General features: G+C 38.7%; 1 long non-coding RNA gene across 1 annotated transcript in view; it reads right to left on the bottom strand.

The window, feature by feature from the left end:
- The window catches only part of LOC128657343 (uncharacterized), a 25305-nt gene extending 10820 nt beyond the window's left edge, over positions 1 to 14485 (bottom strand). The window contains exons 1-3 of the long non-coding RNA XR_008402104.1: positions 14350 to 14485; positions 3825 to 3988; positions 924 to 1079 (exon numbers count right to left, since the gene is read on the bottom strand). This is a non-coding gene — a long non-coding RNA (uncharacterized LOC128657343). The remainder of the gene's footprint in view (positions 1 to 923; positions 1080 to 3824; positions 3989 to 14349) is intronic.
- Between the last annotated feature and the right edge of the window lie 2176 nt (positions 14486 to 16661).

Below are 16661 nucleotides of genomic sequence, written 5' to 3'. Positions count from 1 at the left end.
GTGTTGTATAAAGGCCATGAACAAACCCAGAGCCTGGCCAGTGACCATGAACAAACCATATGGTTAGTGTGCTCACTCCCTCTGGGGTTGTGTTGTATAAAGGTCATGAACAAACCCAGAGCTCGGCCAGTGACCATAAACAGACCATATGGTTAGTGTGCTCACTCCTGCTGGTGTCCTGCTGTGTGTGTGTTGTATAAAGACAATGAACAAACCCAGAGCTCGGCCAGTGACCATAAACAAACCATATGGTTAGTGTGCTCACTCCTGCTGGTGTTCTGCTGTGTGTGTTGTATAAAGACCATGAACAAACCCAGAGCTCGCCCAGTGACCTTAAACAGACCATATGGATAGTGTGCTCACTCACGCTGGTGTTCTGGTTTGTTTATGGCCTTTATACAACACACACAGCAGAACTTGCCCAGTGACCATGAACAGACCATATGGTTAGTGTGCTCACTCATGCTGGTGTTCTGCTGTGTGTGTTGTATAAACATAGAAACATAGATATTGACGGCAGATAAGAGCCATAGGCCCAGCAAGTCTGCCCCACCTTACCTAACAGTATAAACTTATCTAGTTCGTAGGATAGCCCTATGCTTGTCCCATGCATTTTTAAAGTCCCCCACAGTGTTTGTTGCTACTACCTCTTGAGGTAGGCCATAAACAAACCAGAACTCGCCCAGTGACCATGAACAGACCATATGGTTAGTGTGCTCACTCATGCTGGTGTTCTGCTGTGTGTGTTGTATAAAGGCCATAAACAAACCAGAACTCGCCCAGTGACAATGAACAGACCATATTGTTAGTGTGCTCACTCCCGCTGGTGTTCTGCTGTGTGTGTTGTATAAAAGGTAGATCACCACCAGATGTTACACACAGCAGCAGATAGGAGCAGTGGAAAAATGACTAATAGTTCTCACCTCCCCAGTCAGTATGTAGATCTCTGAGGTTTGGTTCTTCTCTGTCCTCTTGTTGGTCACACGTGAATCAGCCCAATACCGCTTTCTGGTCTTTTATTGATGTGCGTGACACCGAGTATCCGGTACTCACCTTGTCACAGTAACACTAACCTAGAACTAGAGAGGAAGATGTAAATGTTACATATACATATCTGTGTGTAGATCAAACAAACTTCTCTGACAATAATACCATTCAAGTTAATTACTACATATTTGGTTAGATACTTAGGCATCTTCAAAGTGTAGAAATTAATTTTTGATTACAATGATAAAAATGTGTTACCAATATAATTTGTTTTACTAAAAGCTTTTACACACACACACACACCATATCACCAGTGCATTATACAGATATATAATATTATCGCTGAAGCAGATGTGCCGGGGCTCGCTCTGAGCGATTGTCGAACGCGGCCTTAGAGATGCATTTTAGTCTCCTGCCCAGCTATTTCCTTCTGCACTATTCGATCTCTCCAGTCATGTGACAGTGGTGACATCATAGGTCTATTAGCTAGATGGAAACTAGCTGCCATTATCTCAACTCGCAGTGTAGCAGCTTCAGGGGGGTATCTATATTAGCAGATAGACTTTTGTATTGTGTTATATATCTGTATACAGGTAGCCCTCAGTTTACGCCGGGGTTAGGTTCCAGAAGGAATGGTTGTAAATCGAAACCGTTGTTAATTGAAACTCAGTTTATAATGTAAGTCAATGGGAAGTGAGGGAGTAAGGTTCCAGGCCCCTCTCAAAATTGGCATAAGTAACACCTAATATATTATTTTTAAAGCTTTGAAATGAAGAAGTTAAATGCTAAACAGCATTATAAACCTAATAAAATAATCACACAACACAGAATATATAATTAAACTAAGTTAAATAAACAAAAAACATTTGCTAAACAGCATTATAAACCTAATAAAATAATCACACAACACAGACTTTACTTGCATTTTTCTGCAAAAAGTTATTTCTATGCATTCCAATCTGGACTGATTTATAGACAGGAAGATCTTGTTCCTTTGCAAGCTGCTCGATAGCTCATGTCTGGTTAAACTAATTTCAGCTTGCTTGGCTTGCATATCTTTGCTGCAACACAAGCGGACAGCTCCACCTACTGGCTATTTTAATCAATGCACTGCTTCTCAATGCTTTTCAATAGCATTCACATGACTGAAAAAAAGGTTGTTATTCTGAAACAGTGCAAATTGAACCGTTGTAAACCGAGGGCCACCTGTATACTGTACGGAGGTTGATGTGTGTGTGTGTACTGTAGAAGATGCGGTATGAATTACGGAGGGAACCTCTCTATAGTATTATGTATCTATAAATGAGGTTCTGGGGAGGGGGCTGTATGTGAGACAGAAATACATCTGTATATAGGGTACTGGGGAGAGGGGTGTGTGTGTAAAACAGGGGGAACATCTCTATAATATTATTCATCTTTATATAAAGTACTGGGTAGGGGGCTGTGTGTGTGAGGCCGAGGGAACCTCTCTATAAAATATTATATATTTGTATATAAGGTACTGGGGATAAGTCTGTGTGTGAGTGTGAGGTAGAGGGAACCTCTCTATATTATACATCTGTATATAGGGTACTAGGGAGAGGGGCGTGTGTGTGTGTAAAACAGGGGGAACATTATTCATCTTTATGTAAGGTACTGGGGAGGGGGCTGTGTGTGTGTGTGTGTGAGGCCGAGGAAACTATCTATAATATTATATATCTGTATATAAAAAGGTACTGGGGAGAAGTCTGTGTGAGTGTGCGGCAGAGGGAACCTCTCTATAATATTATACATCTGTATATAAGGTATTCGGGAAGGAGCTGTGTGTGTGTGAAGCAGAGGGAACCTCTTTATAATATTATATATCTGTTTATAAGGTCCTGAGGAGAAGCTATGTGTGTGAAACTGTGGAGGGTCTGACTGTGTGAGGCAGAAGGAACCTCTCTATAATATTATACATCTGTATATAACATACTGGGGAGGGGTCTGTGTGTGTGTGAGGCAGCTGGAACCTCTCTATATAATATTAAATATCTGTTTATAAGGTACTGGGGAGAGAGCTGTTTATGTGAGACAGATGGGATCTGTTTATAATGTTATATATCTGTATACAAAGTACTGGGGAGGAGGCTGTGTGTGAGTGAGACAGAAGGAGCCTCTATATAATATATAATATATCTGTATATAAAAAGGTACTGGGCTGGCCAGAGGGAACCTCTCTAAAATATTATATATCTGTAAGGTAGTGTGGAGGGGTGTTGTGTGTTTGTGTGCAGGGATGTGCAATTATTATCGTCTGACACCCGGGACATGTAGTTTCATGCGCCGGGCACGTGGGGGGGGGGTTATATTTAGCACTGCTGCGGGCAAACAGACCACAGCAGGGCTAAAGTTTTGTTTTGTATAAAGACCATGAACAAACCCAGAGCTCGGCCAGTGACCATAAACAGACCATACGGTTAGTGTGCTCACTCCTGTTGGTGTTCTGCTGTGTGTGTTGTATAAAGGCCATGAACAAACCCAGAGCTCACCCAGTAACGATAAACAGACCATACGGTTAGTGTGCTCACTCCTGCTGGTGTGTGCTGTGTTGTATAAAGGCCATGAACAAACCCAGAGCTCGCCCAGTGACCATAAACAGACTATATGGTTAGTGTGTGCATTCCCTCTGGGGTTGTGTTGTATAAAGGCCATGAACAAATCCAGAGCTCGTCCAGTGACCATGAACGGACCATATCGTTAGTGTGCTCACTCCTGCTGGTTATCTGCTGTGTGTGTGTTATATAAAGGTAGATCACCACCAGATGTTACACACAGCAGCAGATAGGAGCAGTGGCAAAATGACTAATAGTTCTCACCTCCCCAGTCGGTATGTAGATCTCTGAGGTTTGGTTCTTCTCTGTCTTCTTGTTAATCACACGTGAATTAGCCCAATACTCCAATAACTGTTCCTGGTCTTTTATTGACGTGCGTGACACTGAGTAACAGGTACTCACCTTGTCACAGTAACACTAACCTAGAACTAGAGAGGAGGATGTAAATGTTACATATAAATGTACAGATCTGTGTGTACATCAAACAAACTTCTCTGACAATGAAACCATTCAAGTTAATTACTACATATTTGTTTAGAGGCAAATCTTCAAAGTGGCATCTTTAAAGTGTAGAAATAAAATTTTGATTACAATGATAAAAATGTGTTACCAATATTATTTGTTTTACTAAAAGCTTTTACACACACACACACACCATATCACCTGTGCATTATAAAGATATATAATATTATGTAGTAGTTCCCTGTGAGACACACACCATATACCCAGGACATTATACACAGATATATAATGTTATGGAGTAGCTCCCTCTGAGACACACAGAACATATCCCCAGTACATTATACATAGACATATAATTGTCAGGGTTTTTTCCCTAATTTGTTTGCCATGTGCTGCTGGCAGCCATTTTACTCATCTCTTACTGAATCTGGTGCAGAGTGTCTGATGCTGCTCATTTCCTGCACGCCCTCTTATGGCCGGACTGGTGTACATCATCCGTGTTAGACAGGTTACAGTCTCAGTATTGTGATGTCACCACTTATTATTTAAAGGGCCTCTGTTCAGTATGCTTTGCCCTTGCGTTGTCTCAGACCTGTTTGTTAGTTCCTGTGTTCCAGTTCCTGTGTATTACCTGGCTGTCTGACGTCTCTCCTGGTTCCTGATCCCTTGCTTGTTCCTGATTCCGGCTCGTCTGACTATTCGCTTTGGCTCCTGACTCGGCTCATCTGACTACCAGCTCTGGCTTAGACTCCTGGCTTGATGTTTGACTTGTGGACTTTTTATTATTTTTGTTATTAATAAAAGTGTGATTATTTTTGCACTTCTCGTCTCAGTCTAGTTCCTGGCACCCTGACAATAATATTATGGAGTAGTTCCCTCTGATACATACAAACCATATCCCCAGTACATTATACACAGATATATAGTTGTTCCCTCTGAGACACACACACACCATATCTCCAGTACATTATGCACAGATATATAGTAGTTCCCTCTGAGACACACACCATATCCCCAGTACATTATACACAGATATATAATATTATGGAGTAGTTCCCTCTGATACACACACACAGACACAATACCCCAAGTACATTATATACAGATATATAAAAACTACACAGAGCCTCTTTCCTAGTACCGTACATACAGACATAATCTATTATAAATGTATTATTCACAAAATGAAATGGTTTATAGCCACCTTCGTAAACCAACTATTTGGAGGTGAGACGGTAAGTTAGTTCCACTTCTGCTGCAAGACCGGTGATGTCACATGGCTGCAGCGATAAAATGGTATTTAGGCTGCATTCGGCAAACACTCCAAGGGAACGCAGCACTCGCTTGGAACATTCCGAGAACACTTCCAAGCAAGGCGGTGGGTGTTCGATGAGCGCTCGGATGATGCTATTCCCAGCGTTTCCAGCATGCTGGTAACGCTGGGACTTATTCGAGTAAGCTCAGATGCTTCTAAAGAAGGTAGCCTCCACGAGCAACTCAGTTGTAATATGCGTGGAGGATCTAGAATTGGTTGTAGATGAAATGAAAATGGGAAATAATATTTTCCTATTCAAACATGCTAGAGGTGGGTTGGTGTTTTCCATGTTCCCTGGACTCTTGTTTGTTGCAATTAAATGTGTGTGTATGTGAAATTCTAAAAAAGTAAGCGCACTTAATGTGTTGGCAGGTAAGTACATATATTTAAAATTAATATACATAAAGGTAGATACAGAATTCTACATAAGAAAAACTGACTGGTCAGGGTGGGCACAGGCGCAAAGATAAATTCAAACTAGCGAATAGTTATTTCTAACCAACTACACCCTACTGCTCACAGAACCCCCAAATAAAGGCAACTAGGAGGTATAGCCTGGGCAGGTATAAAATGGGATCTAAGTGGTTGGGTTAGGTAGAAATCTCCCTGTTATACATAACCATCCTTACAAATGCATATTACAGCATGCAATCAGCTTAATGGAGCTTATCATTAGGAATACAGATACAAGCACGGTAGTATATTGTAGGTGAGAGATTAACTAGACCAACTACACCCTGCTGCACACAGAACCCCCAATTACGGAGATAAATACTGGGCAGGTATAAATTGGGATCTAAGTTGTCTAGAAAACAGACCCACCTAGATATGCACATGTAGCATAATGTAAAGCATATAGGACATAGACATACAAGGATTAATAAGCAAAATTCTAGCAATGGTGCCGTAGTAATGGTTCAGTGGCAGTCAAAGCGTTCGTATGCATAGTTATGCAGAGAGTTCAGCTGGATTTTAGCGTGAGTTAGTAGTAGGTATTTACTCAAATCACAGTTCCATAAACATATGCGTAATGGCAAACCCTCGACAAGGATACTTATGCCTGTTTCTGTGGAAGAGTGAAGTTTACTCCAACTTTCAGAGACCAGTTAGTGGCTCACGAATGAGCGGTGCATATGACCTTATTGTCTGTTGTCTAGACGAAATGAACCTTGCTTATCATTATCCTAATGATAATCTCCATTAAGCTGATTGCATGCTGTAATATGCATTTGTAAGGATGGTTGTGTATAACAGGGAGATTTCTACCTAACCACTTAGATCCCATTTTATACCTGCCCAGGCTATACATCCTAGTTGCCTTTATTTGGGGGTTCTGTGAGCAGTAGGGTGTAGTTGGTTAGAAATAACTCTCCTATTCACTAGTTTGAATTATCTTTGTGCCTGTGCCCACCCTGACCGGTCAGTTTTTCTTATGTAGAATTCTGTATCTACATTTATGTATATTTATTTTAAATATATGTACTTACCTGCCAACACATTTAGTGCGCTTACTTTTTTAGAATTTCACATGTGCCCAAGGGGCGAGGTGTCACTGACTTACAATAAATTTCTACTTTGAGGAGCCCTTATTTTTTAAAAGAGTGCTGAATTCACTGTCTTTTTTGTAACAAGATTTCGTTATTGTTTATTCTCTCCTTATTTGCTTCATGACATTTGTTAATAAGGGTCTGCACCATTAGCCTTCCAGGCAATTATATGAAGACAGCAAATTAATTTCATACAGTCTACAGTCCATGTATGTATGTATGTGTATATATATTATCCAATTAGCACGTGTTCCAGCACTCCAGCTTCAACTAATAATGAAGCACCTGGGTGCAAACCTCAATGGATTGTAGATAAGAGCTAGGAAAGGGAGGGCACTCTCAGGATTTATATACATCAAAGTTAGTTTATTGTTTATAACAACAACGTTAGAAAGTCATAAGGATAGGTCGACGTTTCGGCTTACATAGATGAACAACTGTTAAACGAAGAAGAAAAAATAACAGATTTAAAAACACAAAACACAGCATCAATACGTAATCCCACCACCAAATTGTTTGCAGGCAGAAAAATAAACCCACAAATAATGAAAATAAACATAGAAAAAATAAAAATAAAAATAAGGCAAACCCATACACATAGCGCTAGGAGATACAACAATACAGTCCCTCCAATACTCTCAATCTGCTCTGGATATACACTGGTGGGGTATATATTATAATCTTAGCAAGCAAACAAAGCGTATGTAACCCAATTGTAGGTGAAACACCATACGGCTGTACAGTTTATGTGTTATGCAAAGTCCGGTATACGCTGGCCTGCCATATACATAAAAGACCCTTCAAAAGAGACTAGCAAGTCCCCATACCTCATTAAAAACCGCCTCAGGCTCTGAGACCATATACAGTTGTTCTAATGTTATAAAGCAGATAGGTGCACCATACATAGTTAAAAAAACCATTTTTATACGCTGATGCATACACCCCTAAAAGTGGTAAGCCAACCAGGCACCACCCCTTAAGGAGACAAATCCCCATTATAAGTCAGTTAAAACAAGTGCCCTGCTACCCGATCCATCAAGCTGAACTGAGTTCTAGAGAGCCTTAGCCTGATAGTATCACACTATACGTACTTAGACGCAAGGAACAGACCATAGCACACACAATGATTGTATCCACAAGTGTCAAAGGCCAACATTATAGTAACCTGCCTATACAACATTTAGACCAGGGTTATACATTTAGAAACGAAAAGGCACTATATCACTATTCCTGATGCACGTTTATCTCGCATCTGACAACCTGACATTGCGTGCAGTAGTCACGTTGGACCCTACCTTCAAAGAAAACCACAACCACGTATACAAGCATGTGCACATCTTAGTATTGCACTCGTAACACTTTCAAAAGACTCAACTAGGTCTACAGTCATGTGCACACCTTAGTATTGCACTAGTACCCCCTAAGTATAAACACATGTACCTTACCAGCATTTGACAGTAGTTACAATATTGCAAATCCACACTGCCGTTAATACGTGCCCCACATGGTATAAGCTCAATAGATAGTCTAACTTTCCAGTCCACAAATATAAAATAAACTCGGACAATATTTAAGCAGACCGCACTACAGCAAGATTATTGTCCCATGTCAGCTGCATGTCTTATGCGTTACACACCCATCGTTAACAACATGTGGCGCCCACAGCCCTAGCAAAAACATAAACAACCCCCATGTTTTGGGCCACAATATTAAGAAGCAGACAAATTATATTACCTCACAACGGCGACTAGCAGCCGCACACAACACCACCGGCAAAACAGAATGCCATTAACAGAAACCGGAAACTATTTAAGTCCTGACTTTCTAACGTTGTTGTTATAAACAATAAACTAACTTTGATGTATATAAATCCTGAGAGTGCCCTCCCTTTCCTAGCTCTTATGTATGTATATATATATATATATATATATATATATATATATATATATATATATATATATATAAAAAAAACAAATCCAATTCCATGTGCACTCACTATAACCGCATTAGAAACAGCCAGGGTGCTGCGTGTAATACATACACAAAGTTCCTTTATCCTTTTCAGAATAAAATGCTGCACTCACCGGTCTTGAGAATGATATGGTTTATTCACATCTCATCACATCAATAAATCACTACATAAATACCCCCAGACGTTTTGGTACCGGACTGGCACCTTTCTCAATGGGTAGTTCAAATGTCTCCAAATGTTCTCTAACAAACTAACACACCCTTTCCCTATTTAAACCCTAAAGTAAAAATGAACTATATACTAAACAAGTAGTCCCTAACTCCTTTTGTGCTTATTGCATTATGGTAGAAACTTAATAAATGCGGAATACACACTCATCGGTTGAGCCCCCAGGATTGATATATCCATATCGAAAAAATACAGCCATCAATAATCAGATGAGACCTAGATCATCCAATCATAGCCAACTCCGGCTAAAGAAACACATTATAATCCAGCTGGACATTCAAACCTTTTGGAGCTACAGTGTCTAGTCGATAGATCCACGAAACTTCAACTTGTAGGAGCTTTCTCTGCCTATCCCCACCTCTATTCAGTGGTGGCACATAATCAATTATCATAGTCCTTAGACTGGCAGCAATATGCCCTGCTTGCATAAAATGAGGTAAAGAGAAAAGTGTGTACGTGCGCTAACAGCTACGGGGTTAAAAGAGAGAATCAATGGTCTCCAGAAATGGCAATACAAAGTATATTTAAAATAGATTAGTTTAATATAATTAATAAATTAACTAAACAGGTGCACAGACACCTGTGCCTTACCACACACGGACTGAAGCTAGCTCAAAGGAGAGCAGGTAGGCACACAGAGGTGTACAGCCCTGTAGTTTGGTTTATGGGTACTCATCTTCCAGCAGTTTATGTGTAAACAACATTACACCATATACACAGATCATCAACTTATTTTATTATATGTAAGACCCTGGCGTGAGAACACCGCCGACTTACATAGTTCTACCACAGAAAGATTGGACCTTTGACATAAGGTGAACTGTATTCCATATAATAGAGACAGTGTTGTTACTTTTATCATTGGTTTATGTGTATAAACACAGCATAATATATACACACCATTGATCCATTCATTTATATACAACATCCCGGCGTGGAAACATAACGACACCGCCACCTTATACAGTATTATTAGAACAAAGTGGGACTTTGTATCCAATATAAGCTGAACTATTCTCTATATAATAGAGACATTTCTGTTTAAAATAACAAGGGAAATTGTTCACTGCCTGGATTTAACCCTCTTTTGGCTATCAATTTTTTAGCTATAAGATCTCAATGAAGTGAGATTAATCCAACATCCTTCTGTTTTTAACCCCTTTTTTATGACCGGTAATATATTCACATATGTGTATTTTTTTTATTTGATGGACTTTATTACTATGTGATTCTAGCTAGAACACATTATATTTATTTATATTAGTTTTTAATATATTGTATATATTTGATTAACATCAGGAGTATGTTATATTTGTTCAGTTAGATTAGTTTAATATAATTAAATTATTTTAAATATACTTTGTATTGCCATTTATGGGGACCATTGATTCTCTCTTTTAACCCCGTAGCTGTTAGTGCACGTACACACCTTTCTCTTTACCTCAACCTGTTTTCAATTTTTGATTTATGGGAGCAGAACAGTGTATGTGCAGGGGATAGAATTGCGCACCACTTACTCTCACTATTTTACACTGCTTGCATAAAATGCCTGGCCACAGGTTGATCTGATTCCTGTTTGTCAATGGCAGCTCTTATGACATGGCAATGATTAGCCATCCACTCCCTAAATGTGGCTGAGTTCTTGCCCACATATACAAGAGAACACGGACATGTCAAAATGTAAATCACGAAGCTGTTGGTACACGTCAATCTGTGAAAAGTTATAAGATGTTTCACAGATTGACATGTACCAACACGCCACCAGTGAATAGAGGTGGGGATAGGCACAGAAAGCTCCTACGGGTTGAAGTTTTGTGGATCGACTAGACACTGTAGCTCCAAAAGGTTTAAATGTCCAGCTGGACTATAATGTGTTTCTTTAGCCAGATTTGGCTATGATTGGACGATCTAGGTCTCATCTGGCAACACAAGAATAAGGGACTATAACCCCCGGAATGATTATTGATGGCTGTATTTTTTTGATATGGATATATCAATCCATGTGCGCAACCGGCCTCTCCCTGTCAGTGAGGGGTACTCTCGTAAGATCCTGGCGGTTGTGTTTGAGTATGTGCCGGGTCCGCCCCCTCCCTATCTTCCAAAGCTTTGCCTGTTAGTGGGAGTCTGCTGACTTCATGCTGGGCTTATCAGGGTCCCTGGGGAACAGCGCCCTGTGAGACTTCCGCCCAGCCCGACCGATGGCATCTGACAGTGACACAGAGGAGTTCTTCGATGCGCCCCAGGATGTCAACCCGTCTTAAATTCCTATTTTTTTAAAGCGTTTTTTCTAACTGTAAGAGAGTTACAGTTAGAAAAAAAACGCTTTAAAAAATAGGAAGGAATTTAGGACAGGTTGACATCCTGGGGTGCATCGAAGAACTTCTCTGTGCAGCCATAGTCTGATTTGGGTTTGAAGATCATTTTGGCCAGTACAATACTACTTGTATTTGGTGATCTTCCCTTCTCTAGTTTGTGGATTAAATGAATTCACTAATTTCTATTGATTGTTTGCCTTTATAGTCTTAAAGTGACAGTCAACACCAGAATTTTTGTTGTTTAAAAAGATAGATAATCCATTTATTACGCATTCCACACTTTTGCATAACCAATACAGTTATAATAATACACATTTTACCTCTGTAATTACCTTGTATCTAAGCCTCTGCAGAATGTCCCCTTATTTCAGTTCTTTGAACAGACTTGCATTTTAGCCAATCATCACTCCTCAGTAAATCCATGTGTATGAGCTCAATGTTATCTATATGAAACACATGAACTAATGCCCTCTAGTGGTGAAAAACTGTCAGAATGCATTTAGATTTGAGGCGGCCTTCAAGGTCTAAGAAATTAGCATATGAACCTCCTAGGTTTAGCTTTCAACTAAGAAAGCCAAGAGAACAAAGCAAAATTGGTGAAAAAGTAAATTGGAAAGTTGTATGAAATTACACGCCCTGTTTGAATCATGAAAGTTTTTTTGGGACTTTACTGTTCCTTTAACCCGTTAACAAGGCCATTTTTCAATTTCCTTCCCTTAAGGACCAGGGCTATTTTTACATTTCTGCTGTGTTTGTGTTTAGCTGTAATTTTCCTCTTACTCACACATATTATATACCGTTTTTCTCGCCATTAAATAGACTTTCTAAAGATACCATTATTTTCATCATATCTTATAATTTCTTATTAAAAAAATATATATAAAATTATGAAAAAAAAATAAAAAAAAAAAAACACAACAAACACACTTTTTCTAACTTTGACCCCCAAAATCTGTTACACATCTACAGCCACCAAAAAACACCCATGCTAAATATTTTCCAAATTTTGTCCTGAGTTTAAAAATACCCAATGTTTACATGTTCTTTGTTTTTTTTGTTGCAAGTTATAGGGCAATAAGTACAAGTAGCACCTTGCTATTTCCAAACCATTTTTTTTTTTCAAAATTAGCGATAGTTACATTCACATCGGAGATTAGGCACATTCAGAAGTGGTTTTCGGCCTTGCCCTTTACGCACCAAGATTTGACCGAATTCCTTGAATGATTCATCTTTTAATTATATTGTGCACTGTAGAAGGTGAAATGCCCAAAACCCTACCGATTTGTCTTTGGGGAATGTTGTTCTGAAAGTGTTGGATTATTTGCTAACGCATTTGTTGGCAGATTGGCGGGCCTCGACCCATTCTTGCTCTTATATATATATTACTGACAGGTTACTTCTGCCTCACACACCCACAGCCCCCTCTCCTGTACCTTAAATGCAGATATATAATATTATAGAGGTTCCCTATGCATCACGCACACAGTCTCCTCCCCAATACATAACATACAGATATATAATATTGTGGCCCCCTGTGCCTCTCTCACACACACAGCCCCCTCCCCAGTATATTATATACAGATACATAATATTATTGAGAGGTTCCCTTTTCCTCACACACATAGCCTGTTTTCCATTAAATTATATAGAAATATATATTATAGATAGTTTCACTTTGCCTCCCACACACAACCCCCTCCCAAGTACATTATAAACAGATATATTACTTATTTTTAAAGCTTTGAAATGAAGACTTTAAATGCTAAACAGCATTATAAATCTAATAAAATATCACACAACACAGAATATATAATTAAACTAAGTTAAAGAACAAAAACATTTGCTAAACAGCATTATAAACCTAATAAAATAATCACACAACACAGACTTCACTTGCATTTTTCTGCAAACAGTTCTTTCTATGCATTCCAATCTGGACTGATTTATAGACAGGAAGATCTTGTTCCTTTGAAATCTGCTCAATAGCTCAGGTCTGGTTAAACTGATTCATTTCAGCTTGCTTGGCTTTGTTGCAAAACAACGGACAGCTCCACCTACTGGCTATTTTAATAAATGAACTGCTTCTCAATGCTTTTCAATAACAGTCACATGACTGTAAAAAAAGGTTATTATTCTGAAACGGTGTAAATTGAACCGTTGTAAAACGAGGGCCACCTGTGTGTATATATATATATATATATATATATATATAAAATAAAGTAGATCCGCACTCACCGGACTTTGAATAAACAAAACGTGGTTTATTGTTGTGACATTTTCGGAGGTCAAACAGTCCCCTTAATCAGGTTTTTGTCACAACAATAAACCACGTTTTGTTTATTCAAAGTCCAGTGAGTGTGGATCTACTTTATACTATAAATAACCAATGTTCCTGTCACCCTGGCCGTTTACTGAGGAGGAGGTGAGAGTGCTTATCCCACAACTATTTATATATATATATATATATATATATATATATATATATATATATATATATATATATATATATATATATTTATATAGAGAGGTTTCCTCTTCTTCACACACCTGCTACAGCCCCTTTCCCGGTATCTTATATAGAGATAGATAATATTATAGAGATTCCATCTGCCTCACAAACAGTCCCCTCCCCAGTACCACCTTATATACAAATATATAAAGTTTCCTCTGAACCATACACACATCCCCCTCCCCAGTACCTTATATACAGATACAGTATATAATACCTGTCACACACAACTCCCTATCCAGTACCTTAATTATATTATATATGTCTCATACACAGTCCCCTCTCAGTACCGTTTATGCAGATATAAAATATTATGGGTCCCCCTGCCTCTCATGAGCTTATACAGAGATAGTAACTTCTAAAGATAGGTTTGTTGTGAAATACAACACATCCCTCCAATGCTTTATATAGAGACACTTCACTAAGTAGTAATTTACTTACATGAAACCACCGTATTCGGTGCTGAGACTGTAGAAGCTTGTTCGTGTCGCAGAAACTACTTGACAGCAGCGATCAAAGCAAAACAAAAGAGCTACTGGAAAGTCCCCGACCAGCTACTTCCTGTAGTTCTCTTTCCCGTGGGTCCTCCTGCTAAAACGGAAGCGGAACTAGCTGCAACTGCAACCCGTATTCAACATGGCAGATTAGTACGAGACAAGCTACTGTTGTATTAATGTTATGTACCCTTATATACTTTACCAAAGAAGTATGAATTTGTTTATGAGGCAACAGACTCTGGGGAGATAGCTGGTGGTGTGTTTGTGAGGTAGAGGGAGCTTAGTATAGTATTATATATCTGTATATAAGATAATGGGTAGGGATCTGTGTGTGTGAGGCAGTAGAAACCTCACTAACAAACATCTGTATATAAGGTAATAGGGATCGGGCTGGATATTTGTGAGGCAAAGGAAACATCTCAATAATAATTTATAGCTGTATATAAGGTGCAGGTGAGGGGACTTAAGTGTGGACCAATGGAACCCCTCTATTATACTATATGCATGTATATAAGTTATAGGATAAGGATTGTTGTGTTTGTGAGACACGGGGAACCTCTCTATAATAATATAAATTTGTATATACAGTACTGGGGAAGGGCTATGCGTGAGAGAGAGAGACAGGGAACCTCTCTATAATAATGTAGATCTGTATGTGTGCAAGACAGATTAAATCTCTATTATATATCTATATATAAGGTATTGGGGTGGGGGCTGCATGTTAGGCATAGGAAGCCTTTCTGAGTCTGTTATATGATATTCCTGTAAATAAGGGTGAATGACAAAATGGAATGCCCATAGACTTTAATGGGATGTAAAATTAAAAGTGTTAAAGCAACAAAACTATGAGACATATTAACTAGATATTTACTAGATATGTTCCCCAGGTACAGTAGCATATTCTGAAAGTGAGATTACGTCAGATTATAGCTCCTTTCTATGGAATGACAAGGGTGAATGACATAATGGAATGCCCATAGACTATAATAGGATTACATTTAGTGCTAGAGAAACACAAATATGAGACATATCAAGTAGATATTTACTAGATATGTTCCCCAGGTACAGTAGCATATTCTGAAAGTGAGATTACGTCAGATAATAGCTGCTTTCTATGGAATGACAAGGGTGAATGACATAATGGAATGCCCATAGACTATAATGGTATTACATTTAAAAGTGCTATAGCAACAAAAATATCAGACATATCAAATAGATATTTACCAGATATGTTCCCCAGGTACAGTAGCATAATCTGAAAGTGAGATTACGTCAGATTATAGCTGCTTTCTATGGAATGACAAGGGTGAATGACATAATGGAATGCCCATAGACTATAATGGGATTACATTTTAAAGTGCTATAGAAACTAAAATATGAGACATATCAAATAGATATTTACCAAATAAATTCCCCAGGTACAGTAGCATATTCTGAAAGTGAGATTACGTGAGATTATAGTTGCTTTCTATGGAATGACAAGGGTGAATGACAAAATGGAATGCCCATAGACTATAATAGGATTACATTTAGTGCTAGAGAAACAAAAATAAGAGACATATCAAGTAGATATTTACTAGATATGTTCCCCAGGTACAGTAGCATATTCTGAAAGTGAGATTACGTCAAATTATAGTTACTTTCTATGGAATGACAAGGGTGAATGACGTAATGGAATGCCCATAGACTATAATAGGATTACAAATATCAATTGCCTTAGGCAATTGCAAGAATGTACTTGTGTAGCACTCACCAGCAATTGATCTATTTTGGTCCAATGCTACCTTAGGTAAAGAAGCCCAAAGAGGGGCGATTAAAACTTAACTTTTATTTTGTTAGTTAAAATCTTTACAACACATTAAAATCCACAAACAGTGTGGGGTGAGGGAATGTTGTTCCGAAAAGGAATAGACCATTAGTACATTTTTGGTAAATCCAAGGGAAAGTACCCTCACTAATATGGGGTGCTACAATATACCTCGGGTGTCACCCTTTTATATGTAGGGTCCTGAGTTATATCTCAGGTGTAGCTAATCCCCCAATAGTTGTGTGTAGTCCGCAATGTGGGGAGTGTGATTACTAGTTCTGGTTTGTGTTTTATTTCGGTTTTTATTTTAGAACCCAAAATGTAACGGTCCCGTACAGTTCTTTGCCACTCCTTTGTTGAAGGATAGGATAGAATTATCACCAGACTGGCTGTGCTAAGGAGTCTATCAGCGGCTTAGTGATGGATTGGATGGATATGCTTATATTGTG

Source organism: Bombina bombina, chromosome 4 (assembly GCF_027579735.1).
Source record: "Bombina bombina isolate aBomBom1 chromosome 4, aBomBom1.pri, whole genome shotgun sequence".
Classification (NCBI taxonomy): Eukaryota; Metazoa; Chordata; class Amphibia; order Anura; family Bombinatoridae; genus Bombina; species Bombina bombina.
This window is presented reverse-complemented; position numbering and strand designations above follow the sequence as displayed.